Source organism: Canis lupus, chromosome 16, assembly GCF_048164855.1.
Source record: "Canis lupus baileyi chromosome 16, mCanLup2.hap1, whole genome shotgun sequence".
Taxonomy (NCBI): domain Eukaryota; kingdom Metazoa; phylum Chordata; class Mammalia; order Carnivora; family Canidae; genus Canis; species Canis lupus.
This window is the reverse complement of record NC_132853.1, coordinates 15,861,405-15,874,760: the sequence shown is the minus strand read 5'-3', so window position 1 is coordinate 15,874,760 and position 13,356 is coordinate 15,861,405. Positions and strand designations below refer to the sequence as shown.

General features: G+C 49.5%; 1 long non-coding RNA gene across 1 annotated transcript; it reads left to right on the top strand.

Annotated features, from left to right (window-relative positions):
• The first annotated feature begins 2,776 nt into the window (after nucleotides 1–2,776).
• On the top strand, nucleotides 2,777–13,003 carry LOC140606162 (uncharacterized). Its single transcript, XR_012008551.1, has 3 exons — nucleotides 2,777–2,870; nucleotides 9,005–9,138; nucleotides 11,908–13,003. It is a non-coding gene; the product is annotated as an uncharacterized lncRNA (long non-coding RNA).
• Nucleotides 13,004–13,356: the final 353 nt, after the last annotated feature.

The following is a 13,356-nucleotide window of genomic DNA, read 5'->3' as shown; positions in this document are numbered from 1 at the left end:
TTACCTCGCCTCATAGATTCAGTAGAGAAGAAACATGACTTCACACACATGCGAATGGATTGCTGATTATCTTCTGGGTTTTTTAATTAAAGATTTTTATTTATTTATTTGACAGAGAGAGAAAGAGCACAAGCAGGGGGAGCTGCAGGCAAAAGGGAGGGAGAAGCAGGCTCCTCACAGAGCAGGGAGCCCAATGCAGGACTTGATCCCAGGACTCTATCCCAAGACTCTGGGATCATGACCTGAGCCAAAGGCAGATGCTGAACAGACTGAGCCACCCAGGCACCCTGCTGATCATCTTCTTGACGATGTACCAGAATTCAAGGATCAAAAACTGGAAGAAATTGGCCCGCTAAAATTCAGATGCTCAGTAGAGTGTATGAGGCCCTTCTTGTGCTGATCCCAGCCTACCACTCTGGCCTCATTTTCTGCTCTGCCTCCCTATCTGCCATTCCCAAATTGTCAATATTCCCTTTCTTGCTTTCTTTGTGCCTTTGCACCTGCTATTCCTTCTACCTGTAATGTCCTTCTCCATCTAACCCACTGGGCAAACTTCTACTCAACCCATGAGTCCCTGCACTGGGGTTTCCTCTGAAAAGCCCCCTCTGAGCCCTGCCACACTCCAGTTCGCTCCTCTGTGTTTCTTTTGTATCTTACCATTTTTTGAGGTGTGGGGGAGGGGCAGAGAGCGAGGTAGAATCTCAAGCCAACTCCACCCAGCATGGAGCCCCATTGAGGCTGGATCTCACCACCCCTGGAGATTATGACCTGAGCAGAAGCCAAGAGAGTTGGCCAGTCACCCAATAGACTGAGCCACCGAGATGCCCGTTTTTGTATCTTACATAGCCACAGAGGTAGGAGAGCATAGTGGCTCTGCCACTACCTGTCTTTAGGTCCTTGGGGAAATTACTCAACTTGCATAGCAATAAAATGAGGATAAACAAGGTCCTATTTCTTATGGTACCTGTGTACTGTGTGATCAGTACACAGTAGCCAACATGCCATAGAATGAATTTCATGGAAATTGTTTATGTTTCTATTTTCCCCACAGAACTATGAGGTTCTTGAAAACCATGCACTTTACCCATCCTCCTCATGTAGCAGATTTCAAAGGCCATCCAAGTGCATACCTGCTGTGGTGTCAGGAACACTAAGCCTTTCTGGCAGCACGGGGTGGGGGGGGGGGCAATTTGTAGGAGCAACCACAGAACATTTGGGAAATAAGTCTTAATAACCAGGTTGTCAACTGGGTCTCCCCCAAGCCTTGAAATGAAAGAAGCCTCCATCCCTAATTTGAGGCACTTACTCTTTCAAAGCTCCCTGCCTTGGGCCTCACCCTGTCCTCGGCTGTTGTGCACTCTTGGAACACAACACTCCCTTGTGTTGTCCACCAAAATCTACTCACACAAAAGTGTTAGGTGTAAATCTTCTCCAGGTGGTTAGCAGTCCGAAGAGAAATTAGGTTCCCCCAGAGAGGCTAGGTGTTCTGTCACAGGCTCTGCCAGCAGCATGTGAGCAACTCCTGGAGGGTGGTTTTGGAGTGGGTAGGTGGGGTAGAGCCTGTAAAATCCCTGCAGCCTTGACCTTTTAGAGTTAGTGAGGTGATGGTGATGGTGAAAATTAATGTTAAAAAGTCCCTTTGAGCTTTTATTTTTAAAAAAGATATTATTCATTTGAGAGAGAGAGAGAGAACACATGAGGGGGTGTGTGGAAAGGGCAGAGGGAGAGGGAGAAGCAGGGACTTGAGCCTGGAGACCAACAGGGGTGTGGGTGGGGGCCCCATTCCAGGACCCAGAGACCAAGGAAGGCCTGAGCCTAATATAGACACTCAAGGGACTGAGCCACCCAGGCGGCCCTGAACTTTTGCAAAGAGCTGAGACTTGGGTCATTCAATCCTTACAATAGGACTATTATGTCTATTTTGCATATAAAGAAACTGAGACTTACCCACTCTGATTTAAGTAAAATTAAATGAAATTTTAGAATCCATCTCATATGACTGGTGTGTAGTAGACAGCACAGCAATATGGCATTTCTATAATGGCAGGAAGTCTGCTGGACAGTGCTAGTTTAGAGACATTCGCTCACATGGCCAAGATCACATCTCCCGTGGGGAAGATCCAGATCCCAAATGGAGGTCTACCCCCGGTGATGGTGGGGGCTGCTGTATTCTGGAAACCAGGACTTTCAGATTTATTCATCACTCAACTACTGATTTCTGTCGTTTTCTCAGGAAATTATTTCACAAAAAAATTTTTTTGGTAGAATGAAGGGTTCGAGGGCTTTAGCAGGCTGGCCTTTCCATTCTTCCCCACTCCCACCCTTGAGGTTCAGAGTGGAAGAAAATGAAGAACGTTGCAGATGTTCTGGACATGGTAGAGCCCAGACACCAGGCTGATGAAAGCGTTAGCTTTTTGTCGCTGTTCCCTTTAGCGACTGTAGCGTTGCCTCCATTCGTCCCTCTGTCAAGGGAAGATTTGTTCATTCAACAGATGTTGAGGTCCGGCGGGTGTGGAGCTGTTTCAGATCCCCGAACCCATACCCTGCCTTCCCCTTTGCGTCCTGGGATTGTTAGAATGGGTCATTTTTGGCTTTGGGGACTCGAAGCTGCTTCTGGAGAAGAGTGATGCTTAAAATCCAGTAAGGAGAAGGGGCCCCGGAGACCCGTCCCGTGGAGAGGGCGGCGGTGCCGAGGGTCCTCCGCCCACCAGGTGGTGACCTCAGGCCCCGCGCTCCAGCAACAGGTGGCGGGGCGGGGCGGGGCGGGGCGGGGCGGGGCGGGGCGGGCGCCCGGGTACCTGCGGCTGCCGGCAGAGGGCAGCCAGGGCGCGCGCCCGGCGGCAGGGCCGCCCCCCTCACTCCCACCCCAGGTGAGTGCGGCTAAAGTGCGGCCGCCCCCTCGCCCGGGGCCGGGTCTCGGAGGGCCGGGGTGGGGGGCTGCGCCTGGCTCCGGCGGGCTCCTGGCAGGCGCCACCTGAAAACTTGTGGCTCGGGCGCGGGGGCGAGCCCCGGGAGCCCGCGGGGCGCTGGAGGCCCTAGCGCCGCGCTCCCCTCCCCGCCGTCCGCCTCTCCGGGAGCCCGGGCTGGACCCAGCGGCCGCGGCCGGCGCCCCCTTTGCCCCGCGGAACGGCGCGCGCTGAGGGTCTGGCCTGCTGTGCCCGGAGCCCGCGAGGTGCGCCCGAGGCCGGGGCCGGGGCCGGGGCGGGGGCGGGGGCCGGGGGTGGCCGGGGCGGGGCGGGGCGGGCCGGGGGAGGCCGGGTGGGGGAGGGGAGCGGGCGGCCAGAGGCGGGCGATTGCGGCTGCGGACGCCAGGCGGCGCTGGCGAGCGGTCCCCGTGAGCGCGTCAACAAGTGCCGTGTTACCGGGTGCCCGCCGCGGGCTGCCCGCTGGGTCCCTGCGCTCCTGCGCTCGCCCGCGCCCCCGGTGAGGATCTCGCGCTCCGGGGGGCTGGCCTGGGGCGCCGTGGTGGGCCCGGGCCCTGACGTCTGGGCTCTGCCCGGGATTCCCGAGGCACGGTGGTCCCCAGGGGCGTGTGAGCGCGGAATCCGAGGACTTCTCGCAGGCGGACGGGATTCCTCTGGTTCGCTCTGCCCACCTCTTTGAGTCTGAGAGTCCTGCCCTGGTGTGTTTTCGAGCCCCCCCGGAAACCCACTCCCAGCTCTCAGGCCCACCTTCTTCCTGGGCAGAAGGCTCGGAGGAAGGTTGAAATCCATCTAGGTGCCTCATTGCTTTCAGGGTGAAGGCTGTGGGCTCATAGTGGTACCTAAGACACCTGCGTGGTTGGGGCAGAAGCCCCATTTCTTGAGCTTTAGCGACGGCTCTGCCCGGAGTTCTGAGGTTTTTTGTCTGCTGCCTGGCTGCTGGGAAAGCTGAGCACCCGATTTTCCGGTCTGGGTGGTCTGTACCCGCCCCCCCCCTCCCTGACGTCGTTCTAGGGAGAGGTGTGATGCAGAAGGTGGAAACCCATCCTCAGTGAGATCAGGGCCAGGGGGGTTCTGGTGAATGATCAGGTTCCACTTGCACTGCTCCATGAGCACTTTTGATCTTTCTAGCAGCTGGGGGCTGGAGGAGTCTGGGTGGTGGCCCTGGGCACCCTGGTAACAGCACTGGCAGAGCCAGGGCTGCAGCCTGGTCTCTGCCCCTTCCCTCTCCTCCCCCTTGAGAGAATATGCCCTTACTGGGGTCTCCATACCCTCCCCCCCGTCCTCCTTCCTGTAACATCCACTTGGTCTCCCACCTCTTGGGGGAAAAAATCATGCATGGGAGGCCAAGGCTTCATTTCCTCTTTTCTTTCACTGTCACATTTTCAGACAAGTGCTGCACCTGCTGCCTCCCTCTCGGCTCCACGCCTCCCCTCTTAATCCTCCGCAGCTTTGGCGCAGCCTGGCCCTACCACTTGGCTGAAACTGCTTTCTTGAAAGTCATCTTGTTTCCAAACATTCCTCTCTGGCTGGCCTCATCCTTCTGCCTGGGTAGTGGCCCCCTGTGTGCTCCGGCCTTCTCTGCAGCCTTTGCTGTGATTTCTGGGGCACCTCACTCTCCTGGCTTTGTTCTTCTCTATTGTTCTTTCTCTTTGCACCCCTCTTCCCACTTTAGCAGCATGTATTTTGAGGGGCTGTGTTTAACTTCACAGGAGCTTTCATCAGGAGCCCTCAGGAAAGCCCACCCCTCTGGGTTCTAGGTCCTGGTTCCTTGGCTGCCCCAGTGACACCCCAAACCCGGCACATCTGAGCCCGGATTCCTCCTCCCAGGCAGCAGCTCTCACTTGCTCTTCAGCAGTGGGGCTCCCACTTTTTCTCTGCCTTTAGTGGCCCCTCTGTGAACTGGCTACCCCTGCAGGCCTTAGAACATCTCAGGTGGGGTTCTGAGGCCCTTCAGCTGGTCTCCCTGATTCCAGAATCCTATCCAGCTTCTGCAGCCCACTTGCCACGTCACCTGTAGACTTATGGTTGCCGACCCTCCTCCCCTGAGAAATCTTCACAGGGTTGGGGGTTCCTCCCACACAGAGCCTAGTTCTTCCGCCCAGAGCTGAAAGCTCCTCATTCCTGTTGCCTCTGTCTCCCAAACCAGTTTCCAGTCCTGTAGCATCTTCGCTCTCTACTAGGGTCAGCCCTTCTGCCCTTACCCTTTGAGATGCTGCTCAGTCGCTGTTGCCCTGGGAAAGCTTTGTGACTCCTCTGGCTGGACATGTGTGTTTGTGTGTTTCCTTGGCTTTCCCTTGTGCAGCTGTCTGCTGCTGATCTCTGACCCTTTGTGCCCTTTCTCCTGGATCCCCAGGACCTGGCACCCAGGAAGCACTACATAAAAGAATTCCCACTGCCCGGACATCCATGAATACCTCCCTGTTATCCTTCCAAGTCTGGCTGAAACTCCACCTCTGACTGCGGCTGATCCAGTCTTCCAGATTCCCATCTATCTACACTCCTGCTGGGTTATTGATGGATTCATTACAGTGTGTGCCACCCAATTTAATACTTTGTTCTCTGCCATTAGCCTCCGGGTGTATCATGGGTATGAGCGATGCTTTTCCAGCTCTTAATCATAGCAGCTGTTTATTGAGTGGTCATTTTGAGTGGGGGCAGCATGCTGATCTTTCCAAGGCATTCCCTTGTGTGGGTTATCCTCCTGGTGCCGAGATGGGTGGGTGCTGCAGTTATTGTCTTGTTCTGCCCGTGAGAACACAAAACCCAGAGAGTGTTAGGGACCTGCCTGAATCACACAGCTTATGGGTGGGCAGGGCAAAGGTTGGAACTCGAGTCTGTCTGATTCCAGGACTTTTTTCATTGCTAGCATTTGCTGTTCAGGGAAGCGTGTGCTTCAGTCCAGGGAGTTATATGTCCTCTTGGCACCTGGCCCAGGTGTGTGGGATGTGCTGGTGCCATGGTCAGGTGGTTGCTTTGGGACTCCAGGAAAAGACTTTGTAACCAAACAGATGGTTAATGGTGGGACAAATGACTCAGGCTGTGACATCTGCCCTGAGGCCTTAGAAACAGGACATCTGTGTGTGTGTGTGTGTGTGTGTGTGTGTGTTAAGTAAAAGTTGTGGTACAAAGAATGCTGCAGGGCCCTCAGGTCGTTTGGGTCCTGTCTGTCCCTTAGGCACTTTCACAGGCTTTTTTGGTAAACAAAATCAACCCCACCCCACCCTCTAAACAGTACCTCCTTCAATGAAGTTTCCTAGTCCTTTCTTCCCTCTGCAGGTCACTGTCATATGAAAATGAATTCCTGCTGTGAAACACGGTTGCCATGGCAACCACTAGTGTGAGGCTCTGAGTCTCTTGCTCTGAGGTCTTCCCACTGTAAGCTTCAAGGGGTGGTTTCCATCTCTGTCGCCTAAAGCACAAAATGCTACGCTTCAGTCTCCCTTCTCATAAACACTGAAAAATTTCAGGGTTTTTTCAGGCCCTGGTTTCTGGATACTTGGTGCTCCAGGAGCTTGTTACTGGGCTGCCGGCACAGGCCATTAATAATGACCCTAGACCAGTGTCCCTGGTTTAGGTCATATTTTGAGTGCGGTCCATGGCGCAGGAGCTGTGGCCACCACTTATCCCTTAATGACAGGAAAGGCAGGAGAGAGAGTGGTTTGGTGTGGTGGGCAGGGCTTTTTGGTGCAGCTCTGCTCCACGTGGAGGTGGTGAAATTGTCTTCTGTTGCTGTCTCTTGTGTTAGAGCCTTACTCAGCTCTCTTGCAAGGGCTGCCCAAAGCAGGATGCCTCAGGGGCGCTCAGGAAGGAGGCCTTTGGCAGGCCTCATAGCTGCTGACGTTGGTTGAGCACTTACTATGTGTACACACTGTTCCCTTATTCACTCTTCAACTGAATGAAGTTTAAAATACTCTTATCATTCCCATTTTATAGGTGAGGAAATTGATGTATAGAGAAGCAGAGTGCTTGCCCAAGGACCACAGCAATAGTCCTAGGAAGTGTGGCTCCTGTGGCCAGTGTCCTTGATGAGGTGTTTTTTTTTTAAGATTTATTTATTTTTTTATTTTTTTATTTTTTATTATTATTATTTTTTTAAATTTTATTTATTTATGATAGTCACACAGAGAGAGAGAGAGAGAGAGAGAGGCAGAGACACAGGCAGAGGGAGAAGCAGGCTCCATGCACCGGGAGCCTGACGTGGGATTCGATCCCGGGTCTCCAGGATCGCGCCCTGGGCCAAAGGCAGGCGCCAAACCGCTGCGCCACCCAGGGATCCCTTATTTATTTTTTTAATTCATTATATATATATATGTGTATATATATATATATATATACACATATATATATATATATATATATAGAGAGAGAGAGAGAGGGGCAGAGACAGAGGAGGAGGGAGAAGCAGGCTCCATGCAGGGAGCCGAGGAGGGACTCGATCCCGGGACTCCAGGATCGCACCCTGGGCCAAAGGCAGGCGCCAAACCGCTGAGCAACCCAGGGGATCCCCGATGAGGTGTTGTTGTAGCCCGTGGAGGGACTGTGTTTAAAGCATGAAAGGGAAAATTGGAGGGGTTGGGCAGGTTGACTTTCTCAACACTGAGGCTTAAAGCAGCAGTCTTCATCATTTTCTTTCTTTCTTTTTTAGTTTACCCCTAAAAAAGATTTTATTCATATGAGAGAGAGACATAATGAGCAGTGGGGAGAGGGAGAAAGAGAAGCAGACTGCCCACTGAGCAGGGAGCCCACCTCTGGGCTTGATCCAGGACCTCAGGATCATGACCCTAGCCGAAGGCAGATGTCCAACCATCCAAGCTACCCAGGCACCTCTTCAGTTCACCACCTTTTATGTCTTAAGGGCACGAGTCTGTGGTGAAAAGGCATGTACTCGAATGTTTATAGCAGCGCTATTCATAATAGCCAAACCACCAGAAATCACCCAATATCCAACTGCCAGTAGAATGAACAAATAAATTGGGGGGAATACACAGGATAAAATGCTCTACAACAGTGAGGATGAACAATGGACAGGCACATGGAACAATGTGAATGTATCACACAAACCATATGACTGAGTTCCTCTAGCTACTCCACCAACAGTGAATGGTCAGGCTGCTCAGTTTCTCATGACTGCAAACTGCCACAAAGACTATCCCAAAACTTTCCACCTGTGCACACTTATGAGGGTTTCTTTAGGGCAGATCCTGAGAAATAGCACCCCTATGTTGTAGGGCAGATGCATTTTTTATTTTAACAAATTGATGTCCACGTGACATTCCTTTCTAAGCCTCAGATCCCATGGCTTTATCAGTCTGATCCCTGTGAAATTTCCTCTTGTTATTTTGGCCCAACATGTTGGTCTCCCTGGCATATTCTGTGCCCTGGCTTTGTCCCCTTGCTCTTCCTTCCTATTCAGATCCTCACCCAGCAGTGAGATGGGTTGCCCCTGGTCACTTCCAAGCACAGGCCAAATGGCGCCCCCTTCCTGGCTACTCATACCTCATACCATATGATTCTATTTACATAAAGCACAAAAAACGGGCAAAAGGAAGATAAGGTGTTGGAAGTCAGTATAGTGGATTCCTGGAGGCATGAGGAAGGCTTCTGGGAGGCTGGTAATTTTTTGTTTTCTTTATCTGGGTGTTGGTCACATAGGTGTGTTCATATTGCCAAAACTCATCAATTTTGATTTGTGTACTTCTCTGTATGTGTATCATACTTCAAGAAGATTTAGCAAAACCAGAATAAAGGCAGCAGTGACCCTAGACCCAAGACATGAATACAGATATGCCACACCTCTGACTTCACTGTCCTTGGAATTTTGGATTTCTAGTGATAATTGGGAGGTAAAGGATGGTAGCTGCCCAGGTTCTGGGGTGGGGACAGCTCTGGGGATGTGGAAGCAGGGCTAGCTCTGCTCTGGCTTCCTCCTGTCCCCCTCCACTCTGTTGGGTTTGGGGAGGGCTTACTAAGCTAGAATGTGGCTGGTGGGGATCTGCCAAGTCAACGAAGTGGCCCTTTTCTTGCTGCTGTGATTCTTGGGGGCAATCGAAGTGATATGTATCACTTTCTTTTGGTTGTAGGGTGTCAGACTGACCTGGAGAAACTGCAGAATACGGCTGGTGCTATTGCCCTCAGCACAGACATCCTCAATCCTCTGACAGCAACAAGCTGCCTGTAAAACATCAGTATTCCAGGGACTTCGCCAGCCTATAAAGTAAGTGGCATTCATTGGGAGAGCATCTCCTTTCATATGGCAGTTATATACTGCTAAAAATACCAGAGCATCTTATGTAAGACTGTACGTACTTAGCACCTTATGTAAAAACACTTAGTATACCAGGGGCAGTTAATCAGTGGGGTGTTGCAGTGATCATCGTGGGCATCATTACAGAATTACAATGTTTGCCTGGTGAGGAGGGTGATGGTCGTCAGTACCCAGCCCTGCCTGACTCATGCAGCTGTGCTCATGCCTGCAACGTGTTGCTGCTTTTTCATCTTGGGATCTGGCCATCCAGGCGGTTGAGTCGATGCCAGGGTTTATAAAGTTCTCTCTTGCCTGCTCCCTAGCCCCCTTCTCATTCACTTATTGTATGTCCTCTGATTCCCAGAAATGCAGCATCTTGGATTTAGAAGGGCCTCCTCCCCATCCAGAGGTCCCCTCACTGAGTAGCTGGGAGGGGGCACTATTTGGCCTGTGCTTGGAAGTGACCAGGGGCAACCCATCTGAAAAGGTTAGGATCTGAATAGGAAGGAAGAGCAAGGGGACAAAGCCAGGGCACAGAATATGCCAGGGAGACCAACATGTCAGGCCAAAATGAACAAGAGGATATTTCACAGGGATCAGACTGATAAAGCCACGGGATCTGAGGCTTAGAAAGGAATGTCACATGGACATCAATTTGTTAAAATAAAAAATGTATCTGCCCTACGACATAGGGGTGCTGTTTCTCAGGATCTGCCCTAAGGAAACCCTGGCATGTGTGCACAGGTAGAAAGTTTTGGGATAGTCTTTGTGGCAGTTTGCGGTCGTGAGAAACTGAACAGCCTGACTGTTCACTGTTGGTGAAGTAGCTAGAGGAACTCAGATGGTCATACCCAGGAGTTCTGTGCAGTTTTGAAAAAGAATCAGTTAGATCTTTATATAACAACATAGATGAAGGGCTTCTGGGTGGCTCAGTAGCTTAAGCGTCTGCCTCTTGATTTTGGCTCAGGTCATGACCTCAGGATTGTGATATCAAGCCTAGTGTGGAGCCTGCTTAAGATTCTCTTTTCCTTTCTCTCTGCCCACCCCCCCTCTAAAACAAAACAAAACAAAACAAAACAAAACAATATAGATGAATCTTTAAAATTGTACAGGGAGGAAAAGTTTCAAAGTAATAAATTTGTTATCATACTATTTGTAGAAATATATATACATAGTCCTTTATACTTTATATGAATACATATATATGTAACACATACCTTCATGTAAAAGCATATAAAATGGTCTAGAAAAATACTTTCCAGGGATGTCTGGGTGGCTCAGTTGGTTAAGTGGCTGCCTTCGGCTCAGGTCATGGTCCCAGGGTCCTGGGGACCATACTTCTCCCTCTTCCTCTGCCCCTTCTCCCAGCTTGTGCTCTCTCTCTCTTTGTCAAATAAATAAATAAAATCTTAAAACAACAACAACTTCCAAACTTTTTTTTTTTTAAGATTTTATTTATTTATTTGAGAGAGAGAGAGAATGAGAGTGAGAGAGAGCACAAACAGGAGGAATAGCACAGGGAGAAGGAGAAGCAGACTCCCCACTGAGCAGGGAGCCTGACATGGGGTTCAATTTCAGGACTCCAGGATCACGACCCAGGCGAAAGGCTGACACTCAACCCACTGAGCCACCCAGGGGCCCCAAACCTTTCAAACTTATTATTTTTTTTAAATTTTTTAAAGATTTATTTATTTATGATAGACTGAGAGAGAGAGAGAGAGAGAGAGAGAGGGAGAGAGGCAGAGACACAGGAGGAAGGAGAAGCAGGCTCCATGCCAGGAGCCCGACGTGGGACTCGATCCTGGGACTCGAGGATCGCGCCCTGGGCCAAAGGCAGGCGCCAAACCGCTGAGCCACCCAGGGATCCCCCTAATAGTTGTTATCTCTAGGAAAGAGGGAAGAGACCAGAATTGTATGTGTGTTGGGGGTAGGGTGGGGATGATCAAAGGGAAATTTAGCCTCTGTGATATTAAAGTTTTTAAATTGATTTTATTGATGTATATAATTTATATACCTCAAATAATTCACTCATTTTAAGTATATAATCTGGTTGAATTCGTAAAAGGAAAAGTATATAATTAAAGGTTAATACTAGTCTAATCCCCTTCGTGATACAAGAAAACTTTCCTCAGTGTGTCTCTGAGCACCAATGGACTGTGACATGCTCATCATATAGTGCTTTGCATTTGAGGGCTTCTTATGTAGGTAGAAATTCTTCCTTTACTTGAGCTGAGACCTGACTCTGTTGTTCTACCTCTGAGTCTGTCCCTTTGGGACCTTCTCAAATAAGCCTTCCCTTTTCCATGGACTAGGATTTTCACTGGTGCAAGATACCTATCATACCTACCTCCTCTGGAGAGAAATACTCATCTCTTAAATGGATTCCTTGTAGAATCTGTAGGGTTATATGGATCACACATCCCAGATCCCAAACTGTCCTGGGCACCTGGCTCATAAGCCATCCTCCTAAAGTTTTGCAGAATAGGATCCTCTACCCCTGTTGTTGCTTGACCACAACATAATATTTATTCAAGATAATAATGGTCTTTTGAATTATAAACATAATTCATATTCACTGTGGAAATTTAGGAAATACACCAAAACACAAGAAAATAAGAGCCAGTGATTCTCAACCCCCAGAAATAGCTGTTTTTAATGTTTAAAAATTGAGATCATTCTATATAAATGATTTTATAACCTGTATTTTATTTTTTAAGAGTTTATTTATTTATTTGACAGAGTGTGTGTGTGTATGCACGGTGTGGGGAGCTGCAGAGACAGAGGGGAAAGCAGATCCCCTGCCGGGCAGGAAGCCCAAAGTGGACTCCAGCGCAAGACCAGATCATGACCTGAGCCGAAGGCAGATGGCTAACTGACTGAGCCACCCAGGCGCCTCTAACCTACATTTTATTTAACATGTTTACTTATCCATAAGAATGATGACAGACATATATGTAACATACTTTTTCTTAGTTCACAGTTTTTCTTTTTTAAAAAATTTATTTTTATGTTTATTTTATTTCTTTAAAGATTTATTTATTTAGAGAGAGAGGGAGAGACAGTACATGCATGCACATGTGTATGCAAGGGGCGGGGCAGAGGGAGAGGGAGAAAGTATCAAGCCAACTCTCCACTGAGAGTGGAGCCTGACATAGGGCTCAATCCCACAACTCTGAGATTGTGACTTGATCTGAAATCAAGAGTCTAATGGTTAACCCACTGAACCACCCAGGCATCCCTATTTTTTATTTATTTTTTAAGATTTTATTTTTAAGTAATCTCTACACCAAACTTGGGGCTTGAACTCACAACCTTGAGATCAAGAGTTGCATGTTCGTTCTTTCTTTCTTTCGTCTTCTTCTTTTTTTTTTTTTTTTTGGTAAAGATTTTATTTATCTATTCGTGAGAGACACAGAGAGAGAGAGAGGCAGAGACACAGGCAGAGGGAGAAGCAGGCTCCATGCAGGGAGCCTGACGTGGGACTCAATCCCAGGTCTCCAGGATCACACCCTGGGCTGAAGGCAGCGCTAAACCACTGAGCCACCCGGGCTGCGCAAGAGTCACATGTTCTACCAACTGAGCCAGCCAGGCTCCCCTATTATTGTTTTTTTTTTTTTTTTTTTTAATTATTATTTATTTATTTTTATCATTATTTTTAAACATAGAGAAGTTTGTGGTATTGTGGGCTGAATGTTTTGTGTTTTCCCAAAATTTGTATGTTTATATCCTCACCTCTAATGTGATAGTATTTGGAGATGGGGTGTTCAGGAGGTGATCAGAATTAGATGAGGCCATGAGTGGGGGGCCTTCATGATGGGATTAGTATCCCTAGAAGAGAGGCCAGCAGGCTCCCCCCTCCCTCCTTCCTCCCTCCTTCCTCCCTCCTTCTCCTTCCCTCCCCCCTCCCCCTCTCTCCCTCCCACCGTCCTCTCTTCCTCTTCCCCTCTCCCTCTCCTCCTCTACCTCCCTTCCAGCTCTGCCTGCACCAAGGACTCAGGTGAGCACACAGCACTCAGGAGCCAAGTTAGCAGGCACCTTGATCTTGAGCTTCAGCTTCCAGAACTGAGAAATCAATGTTATTTAGTTACCCATTCTCCAGGGTATTTGTTTTTCTTTCTTGTTTTGTTTTGTTTTGTGGTGGGCAGCAACGTCCAGTCTATTGAGTGATATTGAGCTAGAGTCTGCTGC